Here is a 22,454-nt window from a genome sequence, read left to right on the forward strand (position 1 = left end):
ATTCAGAAAAAGGTTGGAAGACGGATACTTATCGCCATGGTCGGCATTTAATAATTGCAGGTACAACATACTCACACGTAGGTATGTATATGAGTAGTTGCACGCGTATGTGTGACTATCTAGAAGCGAATACTCATATGCTCAGTGGGAGTGGATTGGATATGCCAGGTTTTATCTTACCTTCCAAGTGAAAGTGAAATATTAGTTGTTATTTGTCAGTTTTGAGTGTGCCTTTGGCTAAAAGATAAAACATTTTTTGTTTTGTTTATGGATATTTCCGGAGAGGTAAGCCAAACACAGTGCTTGTTTTGCCTGTTGCATAAGTACATATGTAGGTATTACTATATTTTCACCGTTCACTGGTGTTTATGTGTTGAAAATTCATTCATATACTCATTTGCAATGCATATCGAAGTTGCCTGTATATGGAAGTGAAATTTAAATTTGAAAATTTAAGTTTGTCGTAAAGGTGTTAGGCAAAGAAATTTAAATCGGTCGTGAGCTCAAAATTAATTAAACGAATTTATGTTAAAATATTATTGTGTAACGGAAAAATGGTGGCAATTTAAAGTTCATAATTTCTATTCTATATTATTCTATTCTATGTAAATGAAAGTATATACTCATACACCTCTCTCTCTCTCTCTTAGCTTTACCGTCTGCGGTGGACCATAGCTTCATCAACAATCCTCCTCCAATTCAGTCTCTCTCTCTTGCCTCATACTCTCTTACTCATACACCAGCTTGATCAAAAAGTTCGCATAGCAACCGTGAGGTGACGCTCTACGTCAACTGATTTGAGTGCTCTTTTCCTTTTGTTAGGTTTGCCACGTCTGTGATTAACACTCCTCCCAAATTTTATCGCAATTGCTTGAAATTTCTATTGACAATGAGTTCGAATTAAATTTTTCGTTAAAAGCGTATTCAATCAAATGAAATATTGGGAAACTTCAAGACATTGTGGTTAATGATTTGGGTTTGCTTAATATTGCTGCAAAGTTGGTCCCAAAGCACCTGAATTTCATGCAAAAAATTTATGATTTCCAAGGCTGAATCCATCCCAACACCCCTCAAACTTATCATTACTGGAGACGAAACGTGGGTTTATGAGTACAACACGCAATCCAGACATCAAGCGAGTGAGTGGAGTGCTCCGAAAGAACCAATACCTAAAAAAGCATGCCGTTTTCAGTCAAAAAAACGGTGCTCCCGGTTTTGGGGATTACAACAGACAGTACTGTCAGACAGTTAATAAAGGCCATTATTTGTAAATCTTACCATGAAAATTGTGACCTATTGTGACTAGTGCTAATAATTATAATTTTTATCCTTGCTGTGTTAGGATCGAATCATTAAATAAATAAACAAAGTGTGGGCGATAGGAGAGGTTTATGTGAAGCAATTCGCCAAAAAAGAAAAGATTTGCGAAAAACCACTCATGGATTTTACACCCTGATAACGCACAGACGCACAGTTCTAAGATTATTCATGAATTTTTTACCAAAAACGAATATCATCCAACAGATATCAAATACATCTGATATTTGTTTTTTTGCGTTATCTATTTTCAAATCCACTTTACTGCCTTCAAATTCGTTTGTCCATCAGTATGAGTATGCGCTGGTGAGCAGATATCATCTGCATAGTCTAAATCTTCTAGACGATCTGCTGGATCCCAGCGTATACCTCTCTACATTTTGAGTGCCGATGTCAGTACCGCTAGAAGAACGATGTTATGTGGTAAGGGTCGTATCTGGCGTATGTCTTTTTCAACTGGGATTCTTTCGCTTACCATCTAGCGTGGGATGACTTTGCCGCTGCATCTCATCGCTTTCCGCATTAAGCTGCGTTCTACGGAATCAAATGATTTTGCAAAGTCAAAAAATATAAGGTAGAGTGCCACTCATTTGATTGTTCAACGAATATGAGAGATCGTCACTAACAAACAAACTAACAAAAACTTTTTTCCTTGTTCATTCCTGTCGGGAGCATAGGGCCTCGACAATACTCAGTCTTACGTTACTTTGCCGCTACATAACCACATCTACATAAATTTCTTTAGGCCGTTACAAAAATCCGTTTTGCAAAGAAATTTATAATATCTTAGTAAAAATAAGCGCTGGAAGTGCTAATCAATTTACCTGCCCTAAATCTGGTACGGAAACATGTGGCCGCCGCCTCGGCGCTCAGACTCAAAAGTATGGCGCTATGGAGAGACCGGTGGTTTGGCCACGCTTCCATTTTGCACTCTCTGAATAGTCACAAACAAGAAATAGACTACTTTACTCTTAGACTCACCTTCGAAGACACCAAGGTCATGGAGAAGGGGAGAATTAAATTTTTATACAGACGTAACAAAAACGACTATAAATATATTCTCGTCCATCAAATCAATGAACGCGGTTATACTCAGATCGAAGGTTGCATAGGAATGCCGGGCAGCCCTAAATGATATTAGTGTCGTATTCAAGGTCTGCCTTATTTGGGTTCCGGGGCACAGAGATATTGAGGGAAACTGTAAAGCTGATGAGCTACCAGAAAAGGTACTGCTCTCCAACTGCTCAGTGATAAAAGTACAATTGGTCATGGCTACAAGTAAACTAATAATAAAAAACAACATAATCCGAGAGGCCAATAGGTCATGGAGAGATGAAGAAACATGTGTAAAAGCTAGGCTACAATGGCCGCAAATAAACAAGAAAAGAACAAAGGAATTGCTCAGCCTCTCAAGAGACAAGAGCTCGAAGATCGTGGCTTGTTTAACCGGTCATTGGCTATTTGGCAGGCATTCCTCAAGACGACGTTTTCTCCCATGAATATTGCAGAAGTTGTAGAGATGGCGAAGAGGAAGAAACAGTTGAGCACTTCCTTTGCAATTGTCCAGCCCTAGCTAAAATCAGAGCAGGTTGTGTAGGTAAATCCTTTTTTAATTCTCTCACAGAGCTGTCTGGCGTGGGGTTGGGTTCAATTCTACGCTTATAAGAGCCACAAAATGGTTCCACGAAGAAAGGTAAATGGGGTTCCCGTGCAGCACAGTGGTATCACAACGGACCTGTAAGGTCTAAGTGAGTTGGTCGTGTAGACCGACTACCACCATAACCTAACCTAACCTAGTAAAATAGGGTTGAAATTTGTTTAAATTTTCATTCTGCTGCAATATTAAATTTCTTCAGTATTTAGGCGGGAAAACTGAGCGTGCAAATGTTTAATACTTTGAATTTTGTTGTCAACTCTTTTATACTTACAAAGCTGTGTCGCTATGCTCTCATTGCACTGCGATGGCAACAGTAATTCTGTGCATGTTAAATTTCCAACAGATTGACTCTCAGTAAGCGGCTTAAAAAAAAAATCAGTTGCTCTATCGTGGGAAGTGAAAAGAGCAACCAATCGGCAACTGAGAATCATGAAATTTTGCCGGCGGCACGTACCAAACACATACACGTGCATATATTTGTATTCATTTTATTTATGTCTAAATATTTATGGCGGTTGTTTCCATGTTAATGGCAGAGTTGATACTTTGGCACAGACAAGAAACGAAAAAGCAAGCAATGCGTTACTTGCTAATAATAGACTTTTGGTGTATTTTACAAATATTGATTTTCAAAAACAAACGAAAATTCTTAAAGCGCCAGTTATTAGCATGCAAATGGTACTGCCCTTATAAATATTGCTTTATGCCTATGAAGCAGAATTATATGCAAACAAGGTTTTTTAAATGTATGTAATTGAAGGGATCTTCGTGCATACATACACACATACATGCATACGTATGTAACGCATGAGTGTGAGTGCTTGTAACATTTAGCTTAGAGGCATTAATGCGTGGTCCAGTTTGGAGAAAACGATAAGCCAGCAGAGTTGTGGATAGAAAAATCTCTATGGGTTGATAGAATGCCCAAAGTGGCAGTGCTGCCCAAAAGGTTGGCTGTACCTTTCGAATTCAAAGTCCAAAGGGGATTAGCATAATCGCAAATCAAATAACATTAAATTGTGATTGACTGCACGTTACGCCAGTAATGGCGGTGCTCACACTTTGTGCCATTTACATATATTTACTTTGCTGGTGTTGCAGGTTTTGCAAACATTAACTCTAAGGAGTGAACAATCGAAAACCGAAACTTTAGCAAACGTTAAGGGAAATCTACGCAATTGATTTTATACCATTTTATGCTAACTGTAAGTAGGTTTGAGGTAGCGTTTCGCGATCAAAGCCGCTTGATAGTTAAATTATAATTTAATGAATAACAACTTTGCATATTAAATGCTACACTGGATGAGCTGAGCAGCTCGCTATTAAAAAGTTGCAAATACCAGGTTTTGCAATTTTTTTGTTGTTTTTTTTTTTGCTTGAAAGTTACTGGCAACAAGTTGACATAACATTTCCTGAAATTATACAACACTTTATGCTTCGGATAATTGCATAAAATTGCGCTAGTTGCTGTTTTAAAATGAAATACCCTCACTTTTAATATTAAACTTGCTCGTCACTGTTAAATTTGATTGCTCAAAGAAAAGCTGAAAGCTGGCTATTAGCTAGTTGCAGTACAACCCCAATCTGGGTACAGTTGTACGCCTACACAGCACCCGTACATAGTTATTTGTGCTATTCTTTCAATGCAATTTCTGCAATTTTAGCAAAATTTACGCTCTCCTCCGTTGTTCTGTCTTTCTGCGCGTTTTATTCAATGCAGCCTCTTCTTGCTGCAGCCGAGCGCATGCCAATTGTTGCTCGTTAATGAAATGCATATCTTCAGGTTCCAAAGGGACAATGCTGACGCAACTCAGTTGGCGCACTTCCGGCTGCCGATCAAAGTGTGCGCATACAAAAGTCAACATGCAAGCATTAAATTATAGCGACACGCATACATACAAACATTTTCAACTAATTGCGCAAACAATGTAGTCATAATAATTATATGTGAATGCTGTATAGTTGCCTTCATTTTCACTATATATTTGAAATTTTGTTTAAGTTGTATAAGTGTGTGCGTACACCAATATTTGCCTGAACACTTTAGTACCATATTTTGCACTTGACAATAATGCATTCTGCAAATCAACTAACAGTTGGCTGCAGATGCTGAATTTAGTGTATAAAGAAAGAAGAAAGCAATAAATTTTGCTCTTACCACCCGCTGCGCTGAAAATATACGTATGTATACATATATGTACCTATTTGGTTAAATTAATTCCATCGGAAGGCCAAAGTACGAGTTGCTTCCAAGCAAAGTGTGGAGACTACGCTGGTTTTCGTTTAAAAAATGTTGGTGAAACAAGCGCACATTATTTTCCATAGATTTTTGCGTTATTTCTATTTATTATTTATTTTTTATTTTTCTTTATTAAAAAAAGTAATCATTCCGATTAATTATAGAATATAACTTCCTTTTCGTGGCTTTCCGCGGCTAGCCCAGCGGTAGACAATCCTGCCAGCCAAGCTCTGCCACACATTTTCGATTGCTTTGATCCAAGGCGCATTCATTAAAGGTGGCTGCACTAGGCCAACAACAATGTTTTGTTTGATTGTTAAAGAAAAGTACAGGCAAAGTAGAAAATAAAGAATGAATTCCCCTTGTTTCACTCTGGGCTGACAGCCACATGGACACGGCCATGATTCAATGATAAAAGGTTTGCTCAGTAAGCAGCTTCCGCGTTCCCTCTTGACAAATTGGCGCCCTTAGCAAGACACTGGGTTGCTAGCACTAGAAATTTTGAGTAAAAGTGGAAGAAAAGTAAAATTCGTAGAAAACACATTTCATTTTCAAAATAGTCTTCTTACGAGCAACAACTCGCTCAAGAAATTGTATCGGTAAGTCCCGGACTATTATGATATGGAATTCACCCTGACATACCGTTTAAGTCAGGACATGATAGGAGATATGTACATACATATATTAAGGGAGAATTTAAAAAGCTTTATTTCTTATGATGTGGTGATTTTGAACGAATTCATGTTTTGCATAGAGTTGCCACTTCTCAAAGAGTTACAGCAGGGAGAATAATTGGATAGTCCCGACGCGATCGATAATATTGTAAGCTTCATTACAAGAAAGTTGGGATTAACGGCACTTATTTCCGATGAACCTACCTTCACATGGGTGGATGACGTGTCCAGAGGAGGCTTAGCAAAAATAGTACCAGCTACAACAATTCGGCATGTGGCAGCTACTGGTGAAAGCTTATTGACAAAAAGCTTTTCTCAAAACAGGAATGTAGGAATATAATTGATAATAGTATAATAATCGTGACTTGGAAGTCAAAATTGCAAGCTTACGTGGACAAATCGTAGTAAAATGATGTATTAATAAGTCCAAAGTTTGTTTTAGTCAATTATTATAAATGTATGTTAAATCCATTTCTTCCATGAAAGAATTTATTATGACCCTATTTCGCTTAGCTAACATAATAAAGGGTGATTTTTTAGCTATTATCTTTTTGAACAGTTGGTTTAAACAGCTGACGCACGTTTCGTGTTTTGTTTTACTGTCAAACATCTTCAGTTTGGTCTTTAATTTAACCATGAATAGTCTTACCAACGAACATCGCTTGCAAATCATTGAATTTTATTATAAAAATGCATGTTCTGTTAAGAAAGTTTAAGATCCACTTTTTTATCGAAAAATTGTGTTCAGCGACGAAGCTCATTTTTGGATCAATGGGTACGTAAATAAGCAGAATTGTCGACTTTGGAGTGAAGATCAGCCAGAAGAATTGCAAGAGCTACCAATGTATCCCGAAAAGGTCACAGTTTGGTGCGGTTTATGGGCTGGTGGTATCATTGGACCGTACTTCTTCAAAGATGCTGCGAATCGTAACGTAGCTGTGAATGGTGAGCGCTACCGTGAAATGATATCCAACTTTTTTTTGCCCAAATGCAAGATGTTAATCTTCAAACATTAAATTATATGGACTGTACTATCGATTTAAATAAAAATTGGATGCATTTTTCCGAATTTTACGTGTGTTTTTTTGAAAAACTTTCCTATAGCTCTTAAAAAATCATCCTTTAGCTTCATATTGGGGAAATATCGCTACTTCGCGGCCGCTTGAAAACCTAAAACTTAATTCATAAACATAATCTTGGATTAAGAGACACAATTTTTTGTTTTAAAGTCAGACTTGGCAATTTCCGCTAATAACTTCTATTTTCACCATATTTGTATTTATACACATAAATATGGACATATCTAGATTTACATTGCCCTTAGAATGTGTTATTTACATTCAAATATTAATTAAATTTTATTTTTTAAACCGTTCGCAGTTTGTTTCCATTTAAGTAAAAAAATACTTCTTTGCTACAATTTTTAACCAAAAGGTTCTAATTTTTTCCACTTTCTTAAAAGCAACCTCTTGTAAGGGATTACCAAAAATCTAATGTCACAAGTGAACAAACCTTTAGTAATTGAATTAAAGACACGGCGAAAGCAAAAAATAAAAAACCAAATCAGCTGATTCACCGATACCGGCTTTACTAGATTCGCCTTGCTTTGATACCTATTTGAGCAATAGCGCGAATCATATTTTTCATACATTGTTCTGCATCTTTTCTGAATAATTAGCCAAAATCCAATATTTACGGTTATCAACAACAAATTTCTAATGGTTTTAAATCGCATCTATGCTGGGGTGGCTAACTGACATCATACTAAAAGTGCTTTTTATCAAAATTTCATTAATTTCGCTTTTATATTTTCTCTCTTTGTCCGTTTTATGCTATTTAACAGTTAATTTGACAATTCACAGCAACTTTTCACTCAGTCTCAAGGCGAGTCTATTAAAGCTGCTAGCAGTAGGCGAGCTGATTTGTTTTATTTTCTTTTTCCTTTCGCTGTGTCCGTTCGGATGTCAGCACAAAATTGAATTACGAAACGAATTATTACTTACATTCAAATTTGTAATTTGAAAATTAAAATTTTGTGACGAATTTAAATACAGAAGTTATTATGAACATTCTAAAAAAATTTCAACACGTCAAATAAATTGATTCTTCTTTTTTCTATTTTGGCTCTCCACAAATTAATCACCTTTTTCTACTTTGACGCGGCATTCTCATATAGGTATGTACGTTCATTAAAGTTCTCTGCAATATGTTGTTGTTGGCCTACCTTTGAGTTTTGTCTTGCTCAGCCTACATGACTCTTCATTATTAATATATTATATACACACATACGTATAAATATATACTTTGCATATGAGCAGCGTTTTTTTGCCTGAGTTTTACCGGAATTCCGCATCATTCCATGTTTTTTCATAAATTGTCGAATTGTCGGAAAATTCGAAAAATTATGATTTAATGAGAAAATTGAAATTATAAAAAATTAGTGGGTTTCAAATTTTGCATATTCCTACCTCTAAATGTTAAAGGCATTAACTTGTTTGGCATTAAAAGGTTATTTTACTGAACTCGCCCACAACCAATTCTTCAATGTACTGTCGAAAAAAGTTTATAGTAAATATTTCTGTGGTTCACTATTGACTGCAAATTAGTTTGCGCCTTCATTTTCGAAGAAAAATGTGCCAACAATACCGCCGCGCTGAAAACTCCACCCCCCCAGTAAATTGCTCAAAATTTATTGGCTTCTAAGACTTTGGCTTCATTACCCCTGTTCTAGAGCTGCCTATTTTTTGTTCTTAAACTGTTATGTATACTCTCACCAGGCGAATGTGTGGCATTTTCTGCACTCTATAAAAAAGTGAGAATGCGTGTTTTTTTCGCGGATTTTTTCTTATCTGTGTACATAAGTTCGTCCAAATAATTGGGCGAAAACTTTAATTGTTAAAAAAATGCAAGTAAGCTGTATATACATATATATATATATACATTAGGGCGGGTTGATTTAAATTCGCTCATTGCTCTGTGAAAATCGTATTCTAGGGATCAAAATAAGAAACTTTGCCGAAGGAACCATACCTCTAAAACGAATTCTGATGTCCCCCAATTTGGGTCGAACGAAAAATCCCAATTTGACCCATTTAGAGTGCTCCAATCGAGTCCAAATGTATGACCGACCCACTAACTTTGGACGGCCGATCCGCCCATGCCAGTGGCACACCCCCTGGAACTCCCCTGGGGGGTTCCCCATACAATCATTTCAAAATATCACCATTTTTGGCCTTTACATGAGAAAAGAAACTAAAAAGTTCGACCCAAATTGGGGTACATCAGAATTCGTTTTAGAGGTATGGTTCCTTCGGCAAAGTTTCTTATTTTGATCCCTAGAATATGATTTTCACAGAGCAATGGGCGATTTTTTTGCCTCCCCACAAATCGACCCGGCCTAATAAACATATATTTTATATAGGTAAAATATATAATTTGTGGAGGTGTTGAATAGTTGTGCTCTATTTTCATATGAAATATGAAACATTTTCACAGGCTGTATATCATTTGGTATGGTCGACTTATAATGAGCTAGCATTTTTTCCAAGAAGAGAACACACTATAAAACTATAACACTCCAAACATATGTAGCAATTTGGTTCCGATATGAAAATTAGTCTCATGCGATAAAAATAGATAAATGCAGTGATGGTGAGCTGCCGAAAATACCAAATTCTGAGTTAATGTCGACTTATAAGTGAATAAGTGGAAGTCTTTATGCAGAATTCTCCCAAGAGTCTTAAGCGGCTAATACGTTTGCATTAGCAAATCAAAATTGAAAGTAGGTTGTTAATTATTCGAAACGTTGGTTAAACATAAAGCGATTCATTTCGTACCGCACCGTCACTTTTTTGAGCGCAAGAGAGCTGTTGGTGTTGTTGTTAAACAACATGCCATTCAAAAAGTAACAGGCAGATGGTCTACTTATTGGTGTGACTCGCTTCAAAATTTAAGGCATTCAATATTCGATGCTGTTTGGTTAGGTAAAAGTTGCGGTGGGCTCAATGCTTTATTGTTGTAATTTGAGAATTCAAAAAAATGAGTGTATGTTTGCATACTCATTTAAATATCTAAATTAGAGAACAAAGTAAACCTACGATTTAAGTATAAAACCAACAACGAAGCTTGAATATTGCATGCTATCTACATTCCCGTTAGTTTGACAAACAATGCGAGTTAAAAGTTGTTGTGAGCAATGCATTGAGAAAAGAGAGCAGCTACCTTTTCTCTGCTGCTATAATTAAGATTGCATTTATACGTATAAGTTAACACGAGCGACCAGCTAAGCAAAAAATAACAGTTGGCAGCGGAAACGTCGACTCACAAAAATGTTGCGAGCTATGCCTCGCGACGAAATACGATTCCTTGCAATAAGGTGCACGACCAGCGTCTTTGGAGCTTAGGGCTAGCTTACATTTAAGAATTAAGGTTATTATTAGGTCAGTTGAATTTGGGAAACAAAAGGCCGACGGTTATCACCTCGCTAAGTACTAATTCTCTCATTTAAGCGCAACACCGCGTGTCATAAAAACACTGTGAAAAACGCTTATAATTCATTTATAAGTGTTGCTGTAAATACGAATATCAATTATATGTAATTGTATAATTTTTAAGAGATACTGAGAGTTAATTTGGCAATTCATACCAACTTTTTACTGAGTCTGCATGACTCTTCATATTATTAAAATTTGCATACGCGAAGGTTGGCCCCGTTCCTATGGCGGATTCAGTTTCACTTTATCAATAAAGTAGAACATTATATTTTTAGCAGCCAAGCTCAACGTTTTTTTTTCTTCGGGGATACGTCCAAAAGATCACTGTTTTTAGAGGAATGATTACTTACAAGCTCGTGATTGTGCTCTGACTTTCAAGATCATATAATTTGTTGCCGCTGATTACCTTTTGTTTCACGATTTGAAATTGTTGGTGCACACGGATCAACTGAATTCCATTGAAGCATTGCAAAGTAAAAACGGTTCTACCATTTGCGACATACGACCGAAAGTCGGAAATCGAAGACGCTCAGACAATTGTGGGGATTTCATGAAACTATGTATAAGTATGCATAAAAATATGTAGGTACTCGTCTATATATGTATAATGGGTGCGTACATATGACTTCAAGGAAATGAAATTGCCGATGAATTGGCCAACTGCATAGCAGCGGTAACCCCACATGGACCACAGCCAATAAACGGAATCAGTTCTACAGGAATCATGAATTGCATCAGCGATTATGCATGCAATTTTCAAAAAGTGCGATGGTTCAGTCTAGAACGCTGTAGAACTGCAAAGTGTTTTGTGACAACCCCGAATTGAAAACTGTCGAACTTTTTCTAAAACTTCGTAAAGAAGACAATCGGTTGATGGTTGGCTTTGTTACGGGACACAACCCATGGTATCAGCATACTCGTATGACCACCATTGGAATCATTGAGGACCCGATTTGTCTGTCTTGTTTAGAGCAGGCGGATAGTACTGAATATTTTCTCTGTGAGGGTCATATCTTTGCTAAAGCACAGCTACGGATTTTGGGTTCCGATGTGATGAGAATGCGTAATATTTGTTCTCTCAAACTGGACGATAATTTCAGATTTGTCAAAGAATCTGGAAAATTCTCACAGGAATAGATATCTCTGTCTCTTTTCTATTCTAAAGGGTTTTCCAATAACAGGTATTACAGGTGAAAGGATTGCGCTATCGCGAGATGATTAACAATTTTTGATGGCCGGAATTGGATGGTATTGATCTGAAAAGTTTCCGAGCCGTGTTATCTCTCGAAGAGGTGATCACAATTGGCCACCGAGATCTTGTGATTTAACACCTTGTGACTTTTTTGTTTGGGACCACGTGAAAGAGAAGGTCTACGCCAACAGCCCAGGATCGATTCGAGACCTCAAAGATGGAATTCGTGAGGCTATCGCGGACATAGGGCAGCCATTTTGCAATTCGGTTATGGAAAATTTCATGAAAAGGATATTGTTTTGTAAGCGTGGTCGTGGTGGTCATTTGCCTGACCGGCATACCTTCCTCTTTATAATGAAATAAACATCCGATGATTTATATTAAAAAATAGTAGTTTTCTTTTAATATCAAAATAACACCTCATATTGGAAATTCTTTATATCTTTCTTCCTGTTACTTCCCTGTTTTCCTCCTTGATTATCTATACCCTTTTAGCCTTCAGAGCACGAATACAATGGTCTTTTTAGCCTGACTGTTTAAGAAGTACCAATTTCTCGGAGCTTCTTAGCTCACCTTTTTCAAATAATAATAATTTGCTTAAATTTTGCATAGGTGATGATGTCAAAGATAGAAATATATTATTTTTTAATATTGTAAAATGAGAGCGGCACTGCCCATCTTTAAGTAAACGTGCGAGCTTCTAAAAGAACTTCATCATTACTTTACCCAACTGTGTTGAACTTATTTCATTTTGGATAAAAGGCCATCATATTGGACATCAAATTGGGCAGCAACCTTTCCCGCCTTCCATATAGAAATATTCACTTCCAGTTGTCTGTTTATAACCCAATACCGGTATTTTCCTGCAAATTCCCGACTGCATTTCTATCTTTACAAAACTTCTTATAAAAATCATCAGCCACGCGGGGACGGCATATAACTTTAGGGGGTACAAGGAGTACATCGCCAATTATGAAACCAGGTTGGCCTGGACATATTTAAAGCATAAATACGACAGTCTATTCTTCTTCTTCTTAATTGGAGCTAAAACCACTTACGCGATTTTGGACGAGTTTAACAAAGCGCGCCAGTCGTTTCTTTCTCGTGCTAACCGGCGCCAGTTAGGCACACCAAGTGAAGCCAAGTCCTTCTCCACCTGATCTTTCCAACGCAGAGGAGGCCTTCCTCTTCCTCTGCTACCATCAGCTGGTACCGCATCGAATACTTTCAGAGCAGGAGCGTTCGTATTCATTCGGTCGACATGACCCAGCCAACGTAGCCACTGGATCTTTATTCGCTGCGCTATGTCTATGTCGTCGTAAAGCTCATACAGCTCATCGTTCCATCGCCGACAGTCTATTACAAGCAATAAAATTCTTCTAAATTACAATTTACGTTTCCTAGTACCTGCAAATACAATGCACGCCTATGGCAGAAGTGTGTCCATTGGTTTCGTTTTAGCTGAATGCAATTGTTTGAAATTGAATATCGCAATCAACTATAAAGTTTTCCTTGAGCTTTGTGTGGCTTACTATATAGAGTAGAATGGGGTAAGATAGGTCATTTTTTTTTGGAGAGCTCTTGCTACGGTGTTTTTGCATTGATTTTGAAAAATAAGCAAGATTTTGAAAGGTTATTTATCTGCTAACATTTTGGTTATAATGACTTATTTTGGAAGCTGCATTCAATAAGACAAAGGTACTTTTTTTCGATATTTTCAAAATCGGGGGGCACTATAGGTCACTATATGTGAGGGGAAAAGAACAATGTACATGGCTTGGAAATTAACGTTTTAACTTTTATTTATAGAGTATGAACACTGCACATGTTATAAAAGTTAGGAATTTTTCTTTAATTCATCACGCGAGCACGCAATGTTTCGAACGGAATTTTAAATTGTTTAGAGGCTGATCGAACTCTAGCGCCATCTCGGACTGCCGCGATTGCGTTTTTTACGTCTTCTTCACTTCGTTTCGGCGTTTTTCGCACATAATTACGCACCATTTCGCTGCAAAAACAATTACAATTTATTTTATTCAATTAAAAGTAGTGACCTATAATGCCCCCAGACGGCTGACCTATAGTGCCCCCAAGCACATGTTTTATGTTGGTGTCGATATTTTTTTTAAAAGCAAAAATATCAAAAAACTAACACATTATTCGTGTTCAGCATTATTTTCTACGTAAAATAAAACTCACCTGATAAATATTAACATACATTAAATGCACTGCACCGTAGAATAAAAAAAATGCTATGTCGGAGAAAACCTCACAAAAAACTACACGACGCCAGAACTAGGATAACTAATCAATGGTGACGGCCGAAATGACAGTCGCGAACGTTGTTCCCCACCACGTATTCAATTCACATAAGACGAGTGACCTCTGGAAAAACAGTGCGACGAAAACCCCACCTACCTATTGTGCCCCCATACCTATCTTACCCCATTCTACTCTACAGTAAAACAGCCTTTTGCTTGTTAGCTCACAATTCTGCATAGAAATATCGAACACCAGAGCGTGATTTGAGATTTGTATGCTTTGAAGGCTGTTTTAGCCTGCCTTTAAAAAAATAAAAACTAATTTGTTCAACACTTTCTTTGTCATCTGCATTTTTACACGAATTTTTTATTTATCAAAAGTTCTATTTTGGCGCAACTTTAACTTTTGACAGTAATTTAGATATTCGATGGTGTCAAATGAATATCGACTGGCATTTTTTTGTTACTAAAAAATGTTTGTTCAGGCATAAATTGTCACAATTTCTATTCTCTGAAATTTAATAGCGTTGAATGGGAGTTTTTATGATTTTTTTTGTTCCCTAATATACTTGTTTTGTAACTTGTGAATAAACAAAAAGAAAAGAATTAATAATAATAAAAATAAAGCCAAATGAAAACTTCCACCAGTTTTCTGTGCTGTTTTCTTTTGCAGCTCAAAACTACAATGCGGAATCCGTCGGTGCTAGAAGACTAATCAAATTATGAAAATTCGTATTAAATATCTGAATTTCACTTAGCTAACGAGCCGATTGGGTTGGTGTGCGACTACCATTCGGAAGTGCATAGACACGAATTTCCGTGCCTGAAACACCAAGCGCCAAAATGATAGAAAGATTATTTTCGAATAGCGGTCAGCCTTCGGCAGGCAATGACAAACCTCCGAGTGTATTTCTGTCATGAAAAAACTCCTCATAAAAAAATATCTGCCGTTCGAAGTCGGCTTAACTGTAGGTCTCTCTGTACCGTACGCAAACCACCAAACACCCAATAAAGGGTTTAAGCGCGAATTATAACTACAAATATATATATACGCTATGATCAAAAAGTACCGGGAAGGTGATGATAACTGTTTCCTTCGATTGCCAAGGCGTAGTGCACCATGAGTACCTTTTATCGGGCCAGACAGTCAATAAAGAATATTATTTATCCGTTTTGAAGCGTTTGAGAGATGCTGTACGTTACAAACGGCCGGCAATGTGGGCAGACAATTCTTGGATTTTGCATGAGGATAACCCGCCATCGCACCGAGCCCAAATTGCTGGATTATTTGACCGAATACCATCGTGCAAGCACCGTATTCACCTGATATGGCCCCGTGCGACTTCGTTTTGTTGCCTAAGTTGAAATTACCACTTCGTGGAAGGATATTTCATTCGATAGAGGAGATCAAAGAGAATGCGACGAAGGAGCTGAAGGCGATCCCTTAAATGTTAACGTAGGTTAAACGTTGGCACATGTGTGTTGCTTCTGACGGGCCATATTTTGAAGGAGATAAAATAAATTTACTTGAAATTTAACTTGTTTTGTTTTATTTAAACTTTCCCGGTACTTTTTGATCATAGGGTATAAGTAAATTATGCAAAACTACATAACAAACAAAGCACTAAAAATGGAATCTTATTTTTGAAAATGTGAACTGATTAATTTTAAGGGTGAAATGAGCACAAATAATAGGGGTTATTTTATCATTTCATACCCTGATACCAAATATAGCATTAGTTTTTGCATGAGAGCTCGACTTTATGAGCGTCTCTGTGGCATGCACCTGCCTGCTTCAACATATGTTTTATATTTTATTAGTTAAATGAAATTCATAGTTTTTGCTAAGGTTTGCATATTTGTTATTTTAGTTAATTGACGCTGTCACTCTTTAAACTTATGTAAAAAAATTAATTTTTGCAAATATTTTGATTTTACTTTCTTAATATGAAAACAAAAGAAATTATAAACAGGAGGCATCTCATATTCTGCTACTTGAATCGGTTCAGTAACAATTACATTTGAGGAGCGATAGGTTGTTAGCCCAGGGTCACAATCCACTCGATGGGGCTGACATCTTAGATTTAGCTGGAAGAAGCGGCATTTCCATATCAGCCGCTTGCTACAAGTCAGACACGGTTTGCAGCAGTCCAATATGGAACAGACGCTGCGGAAAGCTTTTGGGCTTGATGCTCATTTAAAGGCGGCAAAATTTCGCCTTATCGCTGTTTACAACGACTTGCAGTTTTTTATTTAGAGGGATATAGAGCCCCCTTCACAACTGCACTACAGTAAGATACGGCAGCATCTGATACTCCAAAAAAAAATTCGAACTTTTATAAATCGCCGCTTTAGAGCCATTCTGCGTATCTGGTGGCCTGCTAACTGCATATCGAATGACGAGCTCCTTGCTCGAAGTGGTCAAAGATCAGATTCGTGAACGAAAATGGAAATGGATTGGTAACACAACCCGTAGACCTTCTAATGACATCAGTAATATGTCGTTGGACTGGAACCCATAAGGCGCTCGTTGTAGAAACCGACCAAGAGGAACATGGAGGCAAAGCCTATTTAATGAAACCACGACTGTTGATTCGCTCACGTGGCCGCATATAAATTTAAAAGCTGAAAATCGACCAACATGGAACTTATTTGTTTTGGCACTTTGCGCTTTCCCGGCCGGCGCTCTAGCAAATAATAATAATTTCTTGGAATTGGCGAACAAATAGTAGTGGGAGGGAGCCAAGTCTGGCGGAAAGGGGGGATGTGAAAAGATTTGGAACCCTATTTCCATTAATTTTGTGACTACAACTGCTGGGGCGTGAGGTGGTGCATTATCGTGACGGAAAACGAGAAGGATAATCACTCGACTTCCCCGATTCAATCGAATGCCAAACAGATGTCCAAGTCATCCATATGCTCAAGTTAGATAACATAAAAAGAGGTAAGTAATTTTGGTGCCTTATTCCAACAAATTTGCTATTTTTCAACGTACAATTCGACCAACTTTTATCAGATTTATATTTGAGCTAATTTTACTCTCACTCATAGCCAGCTCATTAGAGTTCACAAAGCTTTAGACTTGCACTGTGTGGGATGGCGTTCTGTATACCTGGACGTCACTGAAGTGCGTGGAACTAACAGAAAATCCCACTGACTATTATTTAAATACGCAAGAAGCAATCCAGCAATGAAGTAGTGACACTTTTCTCTGCGGTGAACAATTAATTTAAGACTTAGACTCGACGCTGCAAATGTAACTGAAATTAGTTCCAAAATCACAACAACACCCCACTTTGTTGGGCCAACGGCCACTTTGGAGTGGAGGCAAAATGAAAGAAGGATGAGTGTGTAAGGAAGGGCTCTGAGCTTGACTTTCAGCGAGTGGTAGCGGACATAAGCATTTTTCTAAACGAACTGTAGATTACGATTGACTTGAGCGTATTCGCGAAAACCAATAGAAAGGTCTCTGACTACTAACTGCAGTGTCTCCAAAGCGCTGAAATCTTAAAAGCACAAAATGTCTGTTTGGATTCAATAGATCAGCTACCAGCATCCGCATAGTTGTTATAATGGTTCACTGCGCTATTGGCACCCTAGCCAGTTGAGTGGGTGTAACTGCCAATGACTACTTGCAGAAGTTGTAAAGATGAAGAAGAAATTGTGTTGCTACAACAGCTCTTCTGTGAATGTCCTGGACTTCAAAGCAGTCGTGTGAAATATCTTGGCGATTATTTCTTTGAAGACCTGGGAAATTTGCAAAATGTCTCACTGGAGGGACTGGTTACCTTATTAAAAAGATCTAAATGGCTTAAGCTACTTAGTTAGGGGATGAAAATCAAATGCAGGTATCACAATGCGAATTAGGGCCACCGAGTATCTTGTCTTAGACAAGCAATCTGGCTAAACTAAACTAACCTAACGTAATATTATAAACGCGTCTATTTTGCCCTATTTTTGTCTAACAAACGGAATAAACGATAAGCTTTTGCTTCTTAATAAATCACTACCCAAAAAGTATGATATTTCAAAGTGTGGTATTGGCTCAAAAGCATCAGTGCTACTACTTAAAATGAGGAATAATAGAATTAGGGCTTAAAATTTATTCGAAGCTGATTCTCATATTTGTGATGTTCAGCTTAGTGTCTACAAATAAAATACTCTATAAAATGGCATCCTATAAAAGTAGCTGGGTTTTATTAGAATAGAATAATTTTCATGGCAGAAATACACTTGGGGGGGGTCTGGTTTAAAATTAAACTATACAATTGGAAGCTTTGTCTATGAACTGACACACTTTCAGTTGCAAAGTGAATGCAAACAAATCAGACCAAGTCGTTCAAATACCAAATATTAAAATATATGAGTATGTATTTGTAAAAGGTGGTTCAATAGCGGCATAACACAACTTTTGCATAGCCAAATTTAAGAATTTTGGGCGCCTCAAATTATCAAGAGGTGCCTTTTCTCGAGTTAATTTCATGACTTGTTAGTGCGGGCCAAGATATTTATGCATTAGCCGTCACAATGATAACTGAAACAAACCAAAGTTTGCGGAACTGACTGATTCCATTCATTTTAAGTTCAAGCGCTTTTAAGGGCACAGATACCTATAAAATTTCGAAAAAAAAATTTTTTTTTCATAAAATGTTAATATATACTACTGTGGGCAAAAAGTAGGGAGAATTTGGCTGTAAAATGAAAAATCTTTATTTATTCTTGTAAATCACTTTCATCCCCTTCAAAATAATCCCCTCTCGATAAAATACACTTATGCCAACGACTTTTCCAATCCCGGAAACATGCCAAATAGTCCATTTCCGGTATAGCCATCAGCACCTTCTTCGATTCAGCTTTTATCTCCTCAATCGACTCGAAACGCGTTCCCCGGAGTGGTCTCTTGAGTTTTGGGAATAGCCAGAAGTCACATGGAGCCAAATCAGGCGAATATGGTGGTTCCGGAACGATATGCGTGGAATTTTTGGCGAAATGGTCACGAAGAACGAGTGCAGTGTGAGACTGTGCATTATCGTGATGCAAAAACCCAGAGTTGTTGTCTCATAATTCTGGTCTTTTTAGACGAATTGCTTCACGTAAATGACGCATAACGCTCAAATAATATTCCTTATTAATAGTTTGGCCAGGTGGAAGGAATTCATAGTGCACCACACCACGAAAATCGAAAAAAACTGTCATCATGACCTTTATTTTTGAACGACTTTGACGTGCTCTTTTCGGTCTGGCCTCGCCTTTAGCACGATATTCGCTTGATTGGTCGGTTGTTTCAGGGTCGTAAGCATAAATCCAAGTCTCATCTCTCGTAATGATGCATTTGAGCTTGTCCTGATAGTCTGAAAGCATTGTTTCACACACATCAACGCGACGACTTTTTTCCAAGAAATTGAGAGTTTTCGGTACCAAACGAGATTTGACCTTTCGTAGGCCCAAATGGTCTTTCAAAATGGTTTTCACAGATCTTTCTGATATTCCGATCATATCAGTAAGGTCTTTAACAGTCAACCGAGGATTTTTGAGCACTAACTCCTTCACTTTATTGACGTGTTGGCCATCTGTTGACGTCGATGGTCATCCGGAGCACTCCAAGTCATCAACACGTTCTCGACCCTCTTTGAAGTCTTTGTACCACTTATAAACATTTTTCTGCGACATGGTCGAATCACCAAATGCCTTCTGCAACATTATAAACGTTTCCGCAGCCGAAATTTCATTTCGCAAACAAAATTTGATGGCACTTCTCTGCTCAATCAAATCAGACATTGTAAAAATCGAAAAATGCACTCTTGGTCGTTTGGTAAACACAAGCGTAAATATATTACTGGTAATGACATTCACATGAAAGTTGGCCCAGATGTTATTAAGAGTGGCCCAGATGTTATTAATTCCGCGAAGTTTGACAAATAAATTGACCTTACTTTTTGCCCACAGTAGTATAATCCATTAAGAATATGTCAAAAAGTTTTCAAAACGTAAATTTAAATATTTCTTATATTATAGATCGTCAACCGTGACGACTCTATTGCTTGCGTTCGAACGCTGGGAGAGGTATAGATACGTTGTATTCAAACTTCAGACGCGTTTTTCTCAAAACTATATTTTTTTAATTGGCGTACACACATCTTTTTTACGATATTGCTTTCTTTGTGAATTTAAAGTTTTAGAACATTTTTCGAAAAAATAATTTTTTCGAGCAAAAATAATAGGAAAATTCGCCCTAAAATTAATTTTTTTTAAGCATTTTATGCTGCGAATTTTTTTCCATTTGTTTTTAATTCATATAATATAGAAATTATGACATTAATAAACAAACAAATTTTTGGTTTTTTGTATTCAGGTCACTGACGCCGATGCTACAATGCCCGCCGATTGAGAAGCCCCGTTGCGACCTTCCTGGATGAATTGAGTGTACATCCGCCATTTTAAATGATTCAAAAAAAATTTTTTTTATTTTAATGTATACATAAACTGTATGCCAATTTTGAAAAAAAAAATTGATTTCTTCATTTTAAATAATTTTAATGAAAATCAGGGAAAATATGGCCGTTTACTGTTATCTGTCCCCTTAAATTTCCATAACTATTTTTCGATTATGTGCATCTCGATTGTCTCACTGCCATAGAAACATGGCAAAGTGAAAATTTTAGCTCGAATTTATTTGCATCTGCATGCAGAGCCTGTCTGGTAGAACGATTACTCCGACCGAAAATTGTAAACAGAAGTTCGATGGTAATTTTTGATTAATTCCACAGGCTGCTTATTCGTGAGCTGCAGCCTGCTAGAAATGCAAATCTTGAGTGACGTGATATTGCTTAAAAAATTGCCTAGACGCTTCTTAAAAATCCGCTATGTGTGTCTGTATGTGAGACACCTGCTTCACCTGCTTGCTCGCAACAGTTAGCGTTCTTGCTTAAGGGCTTAGGATTTTTAATTTAATAAAAGCATTTACTGTATTGTTTGTGCATACACGAGATTTGCATGCCCAACTGTGCACTGTCAACACAAAGCAGTCTTCCAATTGGCCGCCTCTATTTATTGTCTATTAAAGGAGAATTAATTCATTAGGTGCCTTGTCTGATACTTGATACCACACAACCTTTTAAGATTAATATTTGTGAGTTGATTTAAGGGCAAATAAGCTAAGTGCCTTAGGGTACAAGTGTGTGTAAAGTTCTTAGCAAGGTCCACTTTTCGGTTGCTTTAAGAAGCGCAAGTTTTCTTGTTCGCTTGTTTAAAGAGTAGTTAACTTTGCATTTCCCTTTGTGTCTACTTTGGCTTTAAAGCAATGACATCTCGCGTAAAAAAGTTTTCAAACTAAATATCTACATATTTTCCAACCCCTAGAAGTATACCTACCCCGTTCGTTGGTGCTGTTCTGCTTAATCCAAAAGAAGTTTTGAGTTTAGTTAATGCGGCGTCTATGAGAAAAGCGCGGCTTGCTTGCTCAGCTCACAGCGAGTGGATATTTCACTAGTCAACACACAACAGTATGAATTTCAACACAGGATATGTATATGTGTGTGTTAATATATGTATTTATAACATTTAATGTATTTATTACATTTAATTTTTCAGCTTTGCTGCAACGCTGACACAGAGCAATGTCCAATTTCACTGCGGCGGTTAGCAAAAGCAAAACGTTGATGTTTTTTTATAATTTATTTATTATTTCATTTTGGCAGCACAATAAATTTGAATTGAATGGTGTTAGCCGTTATTTGTTTCGCAATTTGTGTACACAGCCTACACGCACGTGATGAACGCATCGGCGGTACGTGACAAACGCGTGCGGTTGGTTGCAACGTAGCAAATTTACTACGACTCCAATCAATTTAAATTTGAATTGTGCAGTATCCAAGGATTAAGGAAACTTCGATGTTCGAATTTTCTACCGTAATATAGCACATGCACACACACACACTCACACACAGTTAGGTGCACTCGTGACAACTCAGTTATACTTGCAAACACAAATTGAATGAATTACCTAAAACTATGCAATGCGATTCAATTAGGCGTTGCGCGTCTGACGAGCGGATTTACTGTACTTTATTTGATTTCGCGACACGGAAAATGCTTTACGTTATTTGGCTTTGCGTTGCGTTGCGTTGCCTTGCGTGGTAATTTCAATGATTCAAGTAAAATGCTGCTAATGGATGCGACCAAAGCAACAGGCTGACGGCGTATGAGCAACTCAGGACAACTTGCGGACTGTTGCTGGTTTTTATATTCCATAAAACGTGTGACAACAACGGCTGTGCTAGCGGGCGAGACCAGCGCGAAGGTAGCCGAGCGGCTCGATAGTAGGGAATCGTGTTGCTTCGCTTCGTCTCGCTATACGCAAGCAACGGCAGTGTGCATGCGTTTGTGTGGGTGCGGGGCTGGTGTTATTGGCATTGGTCGCTTAGTCGTACCGCTACAACTGTTGGCTGCTGCCCTACGTGAGCATGCGTACATCCGTCCCATGCTGCTCACAAAGATTCATTAACCAACATGGTTAGGAGATAAATTGGTGACTCCGGCAGACTGTTGCATGCAACAGTAACACAATGCAGTGGAATTCCAATTTGAAAAAACTTTACGCAGGTAATCTTTTTGCTTTTTCC

General features: G+C 37.6%; 1 protein-coding gene across 2 annotated transcripts in view; it reads right to left on the minus strand.

Moving 5' to 3' along the window:
• The window catches only part of LOC128864216 (uncharacterized), a 63,423-nt gene extending 41,407 nt beyond the window's left edge, over nucleotides 1-22,016 (minus strand). Inside the window, exon 1 of one of the 2 annotated variants that reach the window (XM_054103780.1) lies at nucleotides 21,836-22,016. The gene's annotated coding sequence lies outside the window, so the exon portion shown is untranslated. Of the gene's footprint in view, nucleotides 1-8,355; nucleotides 8,463-21,835 lie in introns of those variants that run through there. The other variant, XM_054103788.1, reaches the window with a different exon arrangement.
• Nucleotides 22,017-22,454: the final 438 nt, after the last annotated feature.

This window comes from Anastrepha ludens, chromosome 2 (genome assembly GCF_028408465.1).
Source record: "Anastrepha ludens isolate Willacy chromosome 2, idAnaLude1.1, whole genome shotgun sequence".
Classification (NCBI taxonomy): Eukaryota; Metazoa; Arthropoda; class Insecta; order Diptera; family Tephritidae; genus Anastrepha; species Anastrepha ludens.